The sequence below is a fragment of the Gymnoscopelus braueri genome (genome assembly GCF_963280865.1).
Source record: "Gymnoscopelus braueri genome assembly, chromosome: 2".
In the NCBI taxonomy this organism is placed as follows: Eukaryota; Metazoa; Chordata; class Actinopteri; order Myctophiformes; family Myctophidae; genus Gymnoscopelus; species Gymnoscopelus braueri.
In genome coordinates this window covers 53,864,704-53,881,121 of record NC_137604.1, presented here as the reverse complement: position 1 = coordinate 53,881,121, position 16,418 = coordinate 53,864,704, and the positions used below count along the sequence as shown (strand labels likewise).

At 46.8% G+C, this 16,418-nt stretch overlaps 1 long non-coding RNA gene across 1 annotated transcript; it reads left to right on the top strand.

Annotated features, from left to right (window-relative positions):
- The first annotated feature begins 233 nt into the window (after positions 1-233).
- On the top strand, positions 234-1,512 carry LOC308103232. The gene is made up of 3 exons (XR_013934712.1): positions 234-363; positions 1,125-1,206; positions 1,282-1,512. It is a non-coding gene; the product is annotated as an uncharacterized lncRNA (long non-coding RNA).
- The last annotated feature ends 14,906 nt before the right edge of the window (positions 1,513-16,418 follow it).

Genomic DNA, 16,418 nt, shown 5'->3' with positions numbered 1-16,418 from the left:
GATGAACATATAAATGAGGCATCATCTACAGTAAATGAATAGTTTTGATGCGATAGCAGCAATCTAAAGAAGAATTTGTATAATGTATTCGTCATGTCCCTGGTGTGTAAAGACCTTAAGAGGTGTAACGATAGAATAATATCTTAGCTGTTCACTTAATATGGCATTTTCCTTCCTGTGACTTATACCATAGGTATCTCAGGTTGTCATGGTTGGAGACACAGGAGGTAATTCATTGGATGATGCACCCAGAAGAATGATGCCGTTCCTCATGTCACATGAATTGACACTCCAGTACAACCTTTGTTGACATCATGGCAAGAATAAGTCTCCGGGGCCTGCGTCTTTTTGACGTTGTATATGGTAAGATTTGTATTGCCCGATGTAACTTTTCCTTGACCTCTCCTTTATCTTTCTAATTTTAAATGTTGTAATTATAATAGTATGATCAACTCAAGTAGAAGCATGCTACAGCATACAGTTGGCCTATCTAGCCAACCAACTGCTGGTGCCAAAACAGCATAGTTTGCACCAGTAGCTGTAACTTGAGTGCTACAAAATGTTGATCATTTTGATATACGTTGGCAGTTATGCCTAAGTTCAAGAGTTTGGAATCACTGTGACAATTAAGTACAGCCAAAGACATTGATAATAATAATAATAATAATAATAATAATAATAATAATAATAATAGTAATAGTAATAATAATAATAATAATAATAACTAATATTCTTAAACATTTCTGTTTATTAGATAATCCACCAAGTGCAGCAATATCTTTATAGACCTTAAGCATTCTAGATGTCATATTCTCTAGATATCCAGGTCAAATTTCACCCCATATTTTCAGTAGAATTTGCCGTATTTTGAGACTGGTTTGGATGAAACTTCTCATGAACCTTACGGTACAGCTGTTCCCAACATAGGATTTAGATCAGGCAGTTGTGATGGCCATTCCATCAGAGACGGTACTCATATCTGCAAACTCAGTTAATTTCAAAAGCATAATTTCTCACAGATTCCAAACTTTTGAACAGATATCTGTCAGTCAATAAAGATGTTTCATAATGTAAAAATCAAGCTAGAGTTATTAAAATAGCTTATTTCTGTCATTTATCTTTAGGGGAACTAAAGAAGAATGCAATCCCTCAACAAATTAAACAGAAAGATGCAGAGAAGACTCTCCAAGTGATTTACGGGAGCTTGTGAAAACAGGACAGTATTTTTTTAAGTGATTGTATCTACAGGAGTTAAACTCCTGTGGGAGTTACACTTATCAGTGTTATTTCTCTGTCTTTTTGACGTTTTTGCCCTTGGTACATATGTTATAGACATGCCTCAAATAATGCACTTTTTTATTGATTTGTTTTGTTTAATTATTTTAAAGTTTCACAAATGGAATAGTTTTCCTACAAAGGCACTTTGGGCTCTGAACCTATTCACCAAACCTGTAACTGTTTGGACAACAATATGACTAGTAATTTCTGTTTGTTTATGCTACTTCTTCAAATGTGCCAATTACAAGTTTAAAAAATATTTAATAACGTTGTTTTATTAAACTTTGTCAAATAATATTGTCTGGAAGACGTCTTTTTGGGACAAGATATCAACGTTAAAATGACATCCTGTGCCCACTGGGTAACTCTGGAGGTTGACGTCATGCTAACGTTGGATTGACGTTTTATTCTCAACTAAAATACAACGTGATTCCAATGTTAGAAATATGTCATATTTTGATTGTACTCTAACGTTAGAGTTGACGTTTGTTGTATTATGACGTCAACCCGATTTTTTTTTTACTAAAATACAACTTGTATCCAACGTTGGAGCCCAACGTTAGATACAAGTTGTATTTTAGTTGAAAATGAAAATCTGATTGACGTCATAACCCAACGTTGGTTTGCTGTCAAACTCTGATGTTATTTAGACATTGAATTAACGTTGTGATCTAACGTTGGATACAAGTTGTATTTTTGTTGAAAATGAAAGTTTGATTGACGTCAAAACCCAACAATGGCTTGATGTCAAACTCTGATGTTATCTAGACATTGAATTAATGTTGTGATCTAACGTTGGATATAAGTTGTATTTAAGTTGAAAATTAAAGTTTGATTGACGTCAAAACCCAACGTTGGTTCGATGTCAAACTCTGATGTTAGTTAGACATTGAATTAATGTTGGCCTCTAACGTTGGATGACTGTTGTGGGTTAGTTGAAAATGAAAGTTTGATTGACGTCATAACCCAACGTTGGTTTGACGTCAAACTCTGATGTTAGTTAGACATTGAATTAATGTTGGCCTCTAACGTTGGATGACTGTTGTGGGTTAGTTGAAAATGAAAGTTTGATTGACGTCATAACCCAACGTTGGTTTGATGTCAAATTCTGATGTTAGTTAGACATTGAATTAATGTTGGCCTCTAACGTTGGATGACGGTTGTGGGTTAGTTGAAAATTAAAGTTTGATTGACGTCATAACCCAACGTTGGTTTGACGTCAAACTCTGATGTTAGTTAGACATTGAATTAATGTTGGCCTCTAACGTTGGATGACGGTTGTGGGTTAGTTGAAAATGAAAGTTTGATTGACGTCATAACCCAACGTTGGTTTGATGTCAAACTCTGATGTTAGTTAGACATTGAATTAATGTTGGCCTCTAACGTTGGATGACTGTTGTGGGGTAGTTGAAAATGAAAGTTTGATTGACGTCATAACCCAACGTTGGTTTGACGTCACATTCTGATGTTAGTTAGACATTGAATTAATGTTGGCCTCTAACGTTGGATGACGGTTGTGGGTACGTTGAAAATGAAAGTTTGATTGACGAAAACTCGAGGTTACGAAGGTAACCCCGGTTTGTTTAAATTCGGAGTAACATACTCACTATGGGATATCAGCGCCCCCTGGCGATGCACAGAGCTACATACAATAAACTCCCGGGCCATTCCATTGGCTGTTAAGGGTATGTCACGTGGACGGAAGGTATAAAGCCCTCCCGTGACCGTGGCTCCTCCTCTTTGACACCAGCTCTCTGCACGCAGATGCGCACAAAAAGGGGTGTTAGGTGAGTATGTTACTCCGAATTTAAACAAACCGGGGTTACCTTCGTAACCTCGAGTTTGTCTTCAATTCTCCGTAACATACTCACTATGGGATTCATAAACCCCCCTGGGGCTATAAAAACCAACAAAAAACCCTCACAGCCCCGCACGCCCTTCAGCCCCAAGGCCCTGCCCCCCTGGGCGTGACCTCCGGCCTCACGGGCGCCCCAGCCCTCCGGGCCATTGTGCGGGATATAGAAAGAAAGGTAGACCCTGACAGACCAAAGTCTGCCTCATGCAACTAATGAACAGACACGAGTCTGTCCCATAAGTAAATACGAGGAAACAGAGCCTCCTCCCCTGGGACCCAACCTACTGGTGGTCCCTAGGGGACTCAGGAGAATGAAGTTCGTAGAGAGAACAAGACACCAAGCTTGTCCATCTCCTCCCCTAACTAGAGACATCCGCCACGCCCAGGACGGCGTGCCGCGTGCGCCACTGAAGACGCCGCCACATCCAGGCTGTAGAAGGCCGCAAAGGTCGATGGAGACGACCAGTTAGCCGCTGCGCATATCTTCTGGACCGAAGCTCCCCTGGAGAGGGCCCAGGACGCAGCCACGCCTCTAGTAGAGTGGGCCTTCAGTCCTTCTGGAACTGGAGCGCCACCACTGACGTAGGCCAGCCTAATGGCATCCAAGATCCATCTAGAAAGCGTCGCCTTAGTCACTGCCTTCCTCTGACCACCCGGGCCATAGGAGACAAAAAGCTGAGACGACGACCGGCCGACCACAGTCCTCTGGCAGTAGAGCTTTAAAGCCCTCACCGGACAGAGACAGTGCAACCGCCTATCCTCCGCCGAAGCGAAGGGAGGTGGATGGAAAGCCGCCAGCTCGACTGGAGCTTGGGCTACCACCCCATTCTTGGGAACAAACGCCATGTAAAGGTTTAAGCAAAACCCTCCTGTCATCACCCGAGAACCGCATGCATTCAGAACTCACCGAGAGTGCCTGCATGTCACTAACCCGTTTAGCCGTAGACAAGGCCACCAGAAGGACTGTCTTGAGACTAACGACCTTCAGGTCCGCAGACTCAAAAGGCTCGAACGGGGAATGGCAGAGTGCATCCAGCACCAATGCCAGGTCCCAGGCCGGGAACAGAGGCCTGTTGACCCGCCTAGCTCCGTTCATAAAACGGCGCACCCAATGATGCTGGCCAACCGTCTTGTCATCGAAACCCCGGTGACAAGCTGAAATGGCCGCCAGGTACACCTTAACCGTTGAAAACGCCAGGCCTTGGTTTAACCTGTCCTGCAGGAAAATAAGGACGCTGCGCACCGGGGCTTGGAAAGCCACCACTGGCGGCGACTGTCCCAGACACCAAGACGTGAACATGTTCCACCTGCCTTCGTACGCATCTCTCGTGGAAGCGGCCCTCGCCCCCTGGATGGTAGCTACCACGTCAGGAGGCAGGCCACACGAGGACAAGTTCTCCCTCTCACGGGGCAAACTACCCGAGGTCAAGTCCGCCCTCTCACGGGCCAAACCCATAGGTCCAGGTCCTGCGGACGTTCGTGGAAAATCACATCCCCTCCCTGCCGCAGCAGGTCTGTGTAAAGGGGAAGGGGCCAAGGCTCGTCGTAGAGGAGAGGAGTTATCTCCGACCTCCACACGCCCCACGCCGGTGCCACCAGTAGCACCGTCAGACCCTCGAGTCTGACTCTCTCCAGCGTCGGGGGAATTAGCTCCAGTGGCGGGAACGCATAAAGCAGTTCGTCCGGCCAACTGTGTGCCAAGGCATCCAGACCCAAGGATGGGTGCCCCCCCTTCACTGAGAAAAACCGAGAACACTTCGCGTTCTCTTTGGAGGCAAACAAGTCGACCTGAGCCCGGCCAAACCTGGCCCAAATCAGGTCCGCCACCCACGGTTTGAGAGACCATTCGCTGTACCACAGCTTGCCCCTGGACAGCAGGTCCGCACCGCCGTTCAGGAGGCCCGGTACATGAAAAGCTCGTATTGACGCCAGACGCGAGTCGCACCACAGCGTCAGTTCGCACGCCAGGCTGTCCAACACCGGGGAGGTCCCTCCCTGCTTGTTGATGTAGCACATGGTCGTGGTGTTGTCCGTCCTGAGTGTGACATGACAACCTCGGATGTGGGTCTCGAAGTGCTTGAGAGCGAGAAAAGCCGCTAACAACTCCAGGTAGTTGATGTGGGCCGACTGTAAACTGAGGTCCCACACCCCCCTGGCCGGACGGCCCTCGTGTACGGCTCCCCAGCCAGTGAGGCTGGCGTCCGTGGTGATGACCTTCCGTGACACCACAGTGCCTACCCTGACCCCTTCGGACAGAAAGGCTGCTTGTGACCACGGTCTGAGTGACTCCATGCATCGAGGAGACACCAGAACTTTCCGAGAACCCAAAGTGGGCGGGATCCTGAGAGCCCGCATCCACTTCTGAAACGGTCTCATGTGGAGCCTGCCCAAACGGATCAGGTGTATAGCCGAAGCCATGAGACCCGCCGCCTGCATGCAAAGCCTGTAATTGACTTGACGCCCCACGTGGAAAGACCTCACACAGGCCAAAAAGCTGTCTATCCTGTCTTGGGACAGACGCGCCATCAGCGTGTTTGAGTCCAGCGAGATCCCTATGAAGGTGGTCCGCTGGGACGGGACCAAAACGCTCTTCTGGGCGTTGATGGTGAAACCGAGCGACGATAGGTGAGAGATGGCCACATTCGTGTGTTGCATCACCTCTTCCCTCGAGCCCGCCGTCAAAAGCCAATCGTCGATGTAAGTCGACAGTCTGATTTCCTGCCGCCTCAGTGGAGCTATAGCCGCATCAGTGCACTTCACGAACACCCTGGGGCTCAGTGATATGCCGAAGGGGAGGACTGTGTACTCGTACACCTTCCCCTCGAAGCCGAAGCGTAGGAACTTCCTGTGCGGTGGGTAAATCGGGATGTGGAAGTAAGCATCTTTGAGATCGATGCTTGTCCACCAGTCCCCCAAACGCACTGTGCGTAAAAGCGCAGCGGTTGTCAACATTCGAAAATTGAAAACTCTCAGGTACTTGTTGAGACCCTTCAAATTCAGAATTGGCCGTACGCCCCCCCCTTTCTTTTTCACCAGAAATTATTTCGAATAGAACCCCAACCGGTTCTGATCCGGAGATAATTCTCTGATGGCACCCTTGCTCAGGAGAGAGACAACCTCTTCTCTCAACGTGCTGGCTGCTTGTCCCTTCGCATGAGAAAACAACACTTTGTCTGTCATGGGAGGTTTGGTGGAAAATTGGAGCCTGTAGCCCTTTTTTATGGTGCGTAAAACCCAGGGATTTGGCTTGCATACTTTCCATTGCGTTAGGCACTGAGTGAGAGGGTTGGTGGGGGCTGCTGACGTCACCGTCCCCTCGGAGCGTGTGTCCGTTACCATGGGGATTACTGGCGCCGCTACTTGTACCAACGTAGTCATATGCGTGGCTAACGCTAGAGGCGGTGGAGGTAGCGATGGCTCGTGCGGGAGACATGGGGAAGTCACGTGATCGAACACTGAAAACTTCCGTGATGTTAACTCCCGTCTTACCTTGGTCGCCGCCATCTTGGCCCCCCTGGCCGCCGCCATCTTGTCCCCGTCCGCCGGTCGCGCTGGGAGTGACGACAGACAGGCCCTCCGCGGAGGAGGCGTTCTGTCGCTCTCTAGAGGCGAGCGTGGCATAATACACAAATGGTTGTTGACACGACAAGGCCACTGGTCCGCCATTGTGGCGCAACTGTGGGCCTGAGCGGCCATTTTGTGCCGTGGGAGACAGTCCCTCCGCGGAGGAGGCGTTCTGCCGCCCTCTAGCGGTGAGCGTGGCATAATACACAAAGGGTTGATGACACGACAAGGCCTCTGGTCCGCCATTGTGGCGCGACTGTGGACCTGAGCGGCCATCTTGTGCCGATCGACCCAATGATGTCTCCCGTTGGACGGGAGACAAAACCGACGTGACCCCGGTACACCGGCGCTTAAGCGCCCGATGGATCGGGGTGGCACCGGTTTTATTACCTTTACTGTATTTAATACACTTAACAGAGTTGTCCCAGCAGTGTTCGGAAAGCCGTGAAAAGGACTTACCGAGCACTGTGGGCTCATGGTATTCAATACACTCAGTGGGGCTAACCCCATCGCATTTGGAATGTCGTGAACCGGACTTTCCAAATACTGTGGGCTTATAGACATTGAGCGATGATGTAGGAGGGCCCGCTGCTCGGGGACCCTCCTGCACCGTGGCTCGCAGACAGGTGGAATAATGAGAGGTTTTGTAACATTCAACATGTTTATTACAGTAGACTGTACACACACATTTTCTGCAACACTCACTTTTTCTGTGACACTCAAAACTTTTTGTATTGCATTGGAAAACGGAACAACAAAAACTTTGTGTCTCTTGGCGCCCGAGGTTCTGTCCATCGGGGCTAACAAAGAACCTGTCCTTTTCTCTAACAACATTGTCTGGGGGCCCGTCCTCCACTCAGTCCCTCCGCGGGGATCTGAGTGCGGCTGCTGGACAAACAAGTGTTCTGGGGGCAAAGTGTCATTTACCCCGCCCGCGACGGGATTTTCCTCCGTCACGGTGTTGTGATTTGGAACCGGGGGGAGGTGGGTTACGGCGGGGAGCCTCCCTCCGGTCTCTTCCCCTGGCCCGGGATCCTTCTGTGGAGGATGCCTGGGTCGAGGGGGGGCGAGAGCTGCTGGCCGCTGACCTGCGGGAAGAGGAGCGTCCTCTCCCCGCAGACTGACGCTGAGGTCTCTCGTTGCGGGGCTTGGGAGGTGGGGGAGCAGTGGGTTCCAAGACGCCAGACGCCGCTTCCTGCTGGGCTCTCCTGGACTCAGTAGAGTTGCGTAGGAAGTCTGGGGCGCCATCGAAGAGGTTGTGTGGTCTTAGAGGAAAAGCCATCAAGGTTTTCTTGGCGTCGCCCACCTCGTGCTTGAATTTGGCTAGCTCGAGCCATCTGGCCCGCTCAATCGCCGCACAGTCCGACATCGCCTTACCGTTCCACATGGTTGCGTGGCAGCAAAGTCGGATCGTGAGCTGCTGCAGTTGTTCCAACTCCGCTATGTCCTGTCCATATTTCTGGCGCAGCTCAGCCAGGCGAATGGCAGCAGAGCCCTGGAGCACGCCGGCTGCGTTGAGTGCCCGCGCTGCTAGGGCGGATGATTTGTAGGACCTCTTCACCGCTGCGGAGATAGCCTTCTCCTTCACGTTGGTGAAGTAAGGTTCGGGGGTTTGTTATAGATAAATTGATAACAGTATATTAAGTATCAATTACCCAATAATAAAGCAGAGGTTCGAGAACTGTTGAGACACAATCACCATTTATTTCAGGAGATCCCCGTCTGTCCTACACAGCAATGTATGTAGACCAGCCCCTTCATTCAGTGTGCTACCCTCTTTTATACAAGTCAGAGGGGAAAAATAGACTTTACAATTCAGTGGTAACACATGTCCTTTCATGGGCACAAGGGAGGAAATAGTACATCACACTAAACACCTTAAAAGGCCATTTCAGCAAAACTCAGAGGAAACACTATAATAGACACACATAGATACATGACATTCTGTTGACAGGTGACAGAGCCCTGTCACCTTGCAGCTGTTCTCTCAGCAGGAGAGCCCTCTAGCCTGCTACCAGATTTAACCTAACTATATGATTAGAATTGTCAGACTGCCATTACAATCCGTCCTTTGACTATATTTCATAGTCACTTAAACAGTATGACATTCTAAATTTTCAAAATTGTTCACCACCCTTCACTCATCTGACCACAAATCTAGGCGAAAACCTTATTATCTTAATATCTTTTGTATTGATTTTAAAGGAAATTCCTAAACGGCCCTCATTGTATTTGTCTTTTTGAGCGACCACCATATGGCCTGCAGTCAGTGGAAGGGAAAAAGCATGTCAGTCACCACAAAGAAAATAAAACACTCCACATCTAAATTAAAATAAACCCACATCTAGAAAATACACATAAACAAAAAAAAACATTTCCGTCCCTAGCCCCTCTTCCCCATAGCTTAAATAATATCGTTATTGTTGAAAGGTGGCACCCACTGTGGTCTTGGCTGGGGTTGCACTATTACCTTAGAGGATTTTCCAACGATCCTTGCCATTACTGCTTTAATGCAGGCAGAGATGCACACAAACGCCAAGAATAGCACAATTATGGTAGTGACAATCAAGATCAGAGTACGTGCTAATGTGTTTCCAATTCCCCCAAACCAATTGTCGAACATCCCCCAGAATTCCCCTCCGTGGTTTTTGTGTAATTCACTTACCCCAGCTAGGGTATCTTCATGTAATTTGGTAATTGCCTTTGTGGGATCTGAGACAAACGAGCAACATTCTTGGGAAATTACTTGGCAAGTTCCTCCTTTACTTGCAAGCATGATATCTAAAGCCATCCTGTTTTGCAAAGAAATTGTTTTGATTTCATTCACCTCAGTTGCCAGTGCCCCTACGGCTGCGTCAGAAACATTCATGTGTCTTTCCAGTACCGTAGACAAGGCCTCCAATTCGTTTTGATTGTTATAGGTTCCATAATTTGGTATGATTACCCCTATTAATTTTTGCCACCAAGACAGTGTTCTTTTTTTACGACTAGTCTTTTTCATATGCTGTGAGTATAAAGCTTGAATTTCTGTACCACTTACACGCCTGATCATTGGGATGATGTGGGCCAAATAACACATCCCCTGGCTGTTAGCTGGAAGATGTGTGTAGGCTTTTTCTCCACAAACTGCATATACCTTCTCTGGTAGGTAGGAAGGACGGCTAAGGTTGGTTAACATTAGAGTTCCTTTTTCACAAGAACTTTTACCTACAAGTACATTATTATTTTTGTTCTGGTTCTGGTGCCCAGAGAAGCAATATTTTACATTTGCCACCTGCATAATGGGTATAGTGTTGCATATGGGTGAAGACCGGAAGGTCACCTTTTTCTGCGTTTGCTCCTGACAGTCATTAAGGCCACATTCAAGACTCCCTAATTTGAATTCCATTGTGACAGGGAAATAGAAGATTTCCGAATCACAAGTGATGCTAGCACTGGATTTTGTCCGCACACATTTAGTTGGTTCGGAATTGGTTTGTACATGCTGCATGGTGCAATTAGTCTGAACATGAATTGTTTTCAACCCCACCACAATTTTTGTACCAGTGTTCCTCTGCAATTGAGAACTAGTTTTCATTGTACCTATTCTGTGAACCACAGTTTTATTGAACCCAAAAGGTACCCGGAAGGTAACTTTATTCACCTCTGCTGTTAAGAAATCTAACACCTCCTTGTATTGGCTCCATGGGTTACTTGTGACAAACTCCTCTACTGTCCTGTACCTATTACCAAAGGAATTGATGGTGAGATTTTTTCCTCCATAACATTCTGAGTCCCAGTCCCAAAGGAGTCTGTTTTCACCCATACCTTGCCAGTCATAACGATGCCATTCTTGTGCTGTCAGTGGAATTGCCAATCCACATAGGTGCTGTGGTGCTATGGGGCAAAAGCTGACAGATCCAGCAATTTGAATAGTTCATCTGTATTGCAAAACTTAGGGTCATTGACATGGCTATATTTGGATGGTGGATATCTCGTCGTGCCCTGCTGAGTATCAGTGTGTCTCCAAACACACCCTCTGGTGTCACATTCTCCTTTTTCTCCTCTGCACCTGGTCGTAGTTCTTCCACCCCCCTCGTCCACACCCACACTGATAGGCACAGTGTGACACCGACTGCTGTCACAACCCAGGGGACCTTTGAAGGGTTATTTGTGAATGCAGACATGGGTGCCATTGTAGACTTAGTATTTTCACAATGCACAAGCCGGTCAGTGTGGGGTTGTGGGCGCGTGTCGATCAAATCGTCTGCAATGGGAAGCGTGAATCCAGGTATCCCTCTCAGCTACTTTTACTGCAGTGGGAGTGATGAGAAGAACTTGATAAGGACCTGTCCACCGTGGTTGATACCAGTACTGCCGTCTCAGGTCTTTCACCACGATCCAATCGCCAGGTTCCAAGCTGTGCAACTGTCCTGCTTTTGGGTCTGGAAGCGCTGCTTTCACCTTTGGATAGATTTTCTTGAAAACGTTGTTAAGAGCAAGACAATATCTTAACATTTCGTCATCAATATTCATTAATGTCATTTTGTTCTGTGGGAATGGCATGTTAGTCATTCTCATTGGTCGGCCCATTAATATTTCATAAGGGGACAGACCAAGTGTTGCATGTGTACGTCCTCTCATGTACATTAAAGCCAGAGGGAGCACTGTTACCCATGGTAAGTTTGTTTCATCCATCAATTTAGTCAATTAGTTTTTTAAAGTTTGGTTTGCTCTTTCAACAGGGGCAGCTGCCTCAGGGTGATACGCACAATGTGTCTTTAAATCAAATTGTAGGTTCTGTGCAAGACTTTGTATCACTTTATTTACAAAATGCGAGCCATTGTCCGATCCTATTTTAGAACAAAGTCCCCATCTGGGAAATATGTGATGTAATAAAATGTTTGCCACTGTGTTTGCTGATTCATCTTTACAAGGGTAGCATTCAACCCATCTAGAAAACATATCAACAATGACAAGTGCGTGTTTATAATTTTGGCATGGGGATAAGGTAATGAAGTCCATCATTAGGTACTCAAATGGTCCGTCCGGTTTTGGTTGTGCTGACATCGGCACCACTATGCCTCTGCCAATATTATGTGTCATGCAAATTACACATTTTGAGCAGAAATGGTCCGCGTACGTTGTGAACCCTGGAGCAAACCAATATTTGTTTACAAGATCAATCATTTTAGTCTTTGATGCATGGTCTTGCCCATGTGACATTTTTGCCAAATATGGGAAAACTGATTTGGGCATAGCAGGAAGGTTAGAAGGACCTAGCCATATGTTGTTGGCTGTGTCTAATGTAAATTTTTCGTGCATCAGCTCCTGTCTGTAACAAAGAGATATCATTAATAGAAAACGGGTCAACTGGAGCCGGAAATGTCATCATCTGTAAAACAGGAGCCATCAGAGATATCGCAGCTGCCTTCGCAGCTTTATCTGCGAAAGCATTTCCCCTTGATATAGAATCTGTCTCTCTGGTGTGAGCTTGACATTTGCAAACAGCTATTGTTTTTGGTAACAAAATGGCTGCTAGCAAATTCTTTACCAACACATGGTGTGCAATAGGTTTCCCTGCCGAAGTCAAAAAGCCTCTGTGTCCCCATATCGCATGGAAATCATGGCAAACACTGAAACAATATTGACTGTCACGAGTGCGTTCAACTCGTAGATGTTATGACAAAACCTAGACTAGATCTGACAGACAGTGAATTTCCAAATTCAGACTTAATGTTCTATGTGGATGGATCAGCACAACGGTGCAAACTAACTGGAGTGCCATTAGTGTCATATGCTGTCTGTTCAGACTCATCTGTCATTGAAAGTGCCAGATTACCAGGACACCTGTCGGCTCAGGCCGCAGAATTATTTGCATTAACAAGAGCTTGCATCCTTGCCACAGGGAAAACTGTAAGCATTTACACAGACATAGTTTGCACCGTTGTGCTGATCCATCCACATAGAACATTAAGTCTGAATTTGGAAATTCACTGTCTGTCAGATCTAGTCTAGGTTTTGTCATAACATCTACGAGTTGAACGCACTCGTGTGGGTCGCCATCGTCAACTGTGGGTAAAAGGTTAGCGGGGTTAAGGACAGTACATCTCTTCAAAGTGACATGAGCCATGGTTAATAACACATTCTGATAGTGTAAGAGGCGTGCCGGTGTCAAATGAGCAGTACGTGCCTGCGTTATCAATGCGTGGACGGCATGGGGTACATGCACCGTCAAAGGATGCATTGCTACGATGTCACCTGACACTAACACAGCAACTGTCGCTGCTTCAACAGCTCTCAGGCATGGCACTAACCCACGTGCCACACTGTCTAATCGTTTTGAATAATACCCTACTGGTCTCTGTTTGTCACCATGGGCCTGAGTCAATACTGCAGACATGAATCCATCCTTTTCTGCAACAAACAAGTTAAACGGTTTATCATGATCAGGCAGACCAAGACATGGGGACGTGGTTAGAGCCTGTTTAAGGGTAGTTAGGGCTTCTACTGCCTCAGCTGTCCATGTAATTGAGTCTGACATAGCTAATTTCTTCCCACCGTAAATCAAAGCAGACAATGGTTCTGTTATTTCAGCAAAATCCCGTACCCAGGGCCTGCAATAGCCAGCCACCCCTAAAAGGGACATCAGCTGTTGTTTATTTGTTGCCTGTGGGATAGACAAGATGGCACTGACTCTCTCTGGCCCTAAGCTGCGCCCGTCAGGTGTAATAACATGACCTAGGTATTTGACCTCTTGCTTGACAAATTGTAATTTAGCTTTTGACACCCTGTGGCCATTTTCAGCCAGAAACTGTAACAGTGCTACAGTGTCCCGTTCACAAGCTTGTTTTGATTTTGAACACAAGAGGAGGTCATCCACATATTCAATTAGAACACTTTGTTCAGGAGGGACAAAAGCTTCAAGATTTGTTGATAATGCAGCAGAGAATAGAGTCGGACTCGCCGAAAATCCCTGCGGCATTACTGCCCATGTCCATTTTTTACCCTTGAAAGTAAATGCAAACCAAAATTGGCTGTCAGGGTGGACAGGTATACTAAAGTATGCATTGCTTAAATCCACCACAGAAAAATAGCATGAATTAGCCGGGACTTGTGACATTATAGTCACTACATTCGGGACCACCGGGGCCGGTGCATGCACAGCTTCATTTATAATCCGTAAATCTTGTACAAACCTCCATGCTCCAGACGCTTTCCTGATAGGCAAAATGGGAGAATTACATGGTGAATCAGGGCAAGGGATGATAGCCCCCCTTTCCACTAAAGAAGCATGTACCTCAGAGATACCCTCCTCCGCGTCTTTACTCAAAGGATATTGGGCTTTGTGTGGCCTATATGTGGATTTAGGGGAAACAACTACAGGTCTCGCGTTCTTGATACACCCAATGTCGTACTTATCTTTGGCCCAGAGAATCTCTGGAACTGCTCTCAACAAAGGGGATACGTGTTCTGGGCTGGCTTCTAACACCATCAATGCTTCTAAACCCTGCTTTGATTTTACACTTGTTGACGTCCTAGTCATCATGCACTGCACCACTATTGGGGTGGAATATGTCTTCATGCTGGGTGAATACAATGTCTCTGTGCTAAACTGTTGCCAGTCAGTAGCCTGCAGCACTAATTTTAGCCATGGGCCTATGTCTCCCCACCCTCCTAGTTTCTTCCCTAGGGGAATGTGGGGAACCGTCCCTGTGACAGTGTGGTAAACTTTTTGTTCCTCAGTTAAATTTAGGGATATGGCACCAAACTGACTGTTAGTGTATATATTACCTAACTGTATGTTGTCTTGATTTTTGATATTAAACCAAAAATGTTCATAGGTCAGATCTCTTGTGAATGGTGAGAAATGTGCCGTGCAACGTAATATTGCAGGTTTGGTGAAATCATCAGGTGTCATATTGTGCAACCTCATAACTAAATCATTGTCACAGAGGTCCCAACAATAATGCCAATCAGTGGGCTTCCCCTCACTGACAGATAAATTGTAAAGCCCCAGTGCTGGACATGATATGAATATGCCATCACTGGAACAATTCAATTTAACACCGAATTTGCAAAGCAAATCTCGTCCCATTAAGTTAACAGGGCACACAGTAGAAGACAAAAATTTGTGTTCAAATCTGATGTCACCATATGCTACTGACAAAGGTTGTGTAATTGCTTCTATACACGGTTCACCTGATGCCCCAATTGTAGTAAGTGTCTTACTGGACAAAGAGACATTCGGTATCTTTTTCCGTCTAATTACTGACACACTAGCACCTGTATCAACAAGAAAAGTGATAAACTCACCATTCACAAGAAGATCGAGAAGTGGGGCCTGATCTGGGGTAACTGACACCTGCACGAACTGACCAGCATGCATGTCTATCTCTCGCCCTGTCACCCCTTCAGCCATCCCCGTATCCTATAGGCGGCCCGGATTGGTGACTGTCACATCACCATTTGGTCCATGGTGCCAGGTTGCTTGGTCTCCCTGTCGCGGGTTGCCACTGTTGCCTGTCCTGCCCTCGTCTTGCCTTCTCTCGTAGCCCCTCGGAGCCCAATCTATTGCCAGATCAGGTCTTTGCCCACCTTGTCCATATCCTGCGTTGCCATTGTCTGGTCTCCTTTCGTCGCCCCTCGGAGCCCAATCTGTTGCAGGCCCATCAGGCCTCTGGCCACCACGTCCATATTCTCCTTGGTTCTTCTGCAAAGTCCACCCCTCTTTCCTTAGTCGACAGTCTATTAAATAATGGCCCTCCTTCGCACAGTAATGGCAAACTCCCTTTTTAGGTTTTTTACCAGAGTCTCTGTCTCCTGTGCCCTGCTGCCTTTTTCGGCCTGTGCCATTTCTTTGCTGGTCTCGGTGTCCCACCTGTTGGTCTTTTTGCTGTAGTTGCTGGTTCTCATAGTACATCAGCTGCGCCATCACCAACTTTTTCTTTTGCACATTGTCCTGAGCACATTGTGAGATTTCATGTCGTTCTGCGTGTTGAGCATGACTCCACACATCAGTTAGTGGCTTGCTCTCCCAGCCAATACAGGACATCATGACTCTGTTGTGAATGATCGGGAGTAGTCCATTTATCAATGCTGTTTTCAACAAGTCATTGTATGCCCCGTTATCTTGGGCCACACCACAGTGTTTCTGGAAACAATCCTCCATCCTATTCCGGTATGCATCACAGGTCTCCTCCTGGAACTGCCTGGTGGTGTTGATTTTGGGCCAGTCAGTACGAACAGGGTATGCTGCCCTCACCCTTGCAAATAGACCATCTTGGTTCTGCAGCTGTCCAGTCATGATATCATCCCTCCGTCCAGCGACATCAAAGTCACCCTTCAATCGTGGCCACTTTAATGCAAAGATTTTCCGGAACACAGTGTCCAGTTCTCTTGCGGATGGCTGGTACAACTCGATCAATTCTAATATAGCTGTACACCAGCGTTCCACATCCACTTTGGGGTCTGGAAGGTCCTGTATGATGTCATGCAATTCATCTGGTGTCCAGTTGCGTTGCACAGATACTGTGGCTGAATACGCATCCCTAATTCCTTGCGGTGCATCAACGGCAGGGGGGGGATGAGGATTTGGATAGGGGATTAATGGCATCTGCTGGCACACATGCAGCTGCGTGTCTTTTTTACTGCCACTGCGAAGTGTGTCTCTCCTGTCCTGCTGCAGGGAGAGCTTTTCCAATTCCAGTCCCATTTTAGCCATCTCCACATTCCTCTTCAC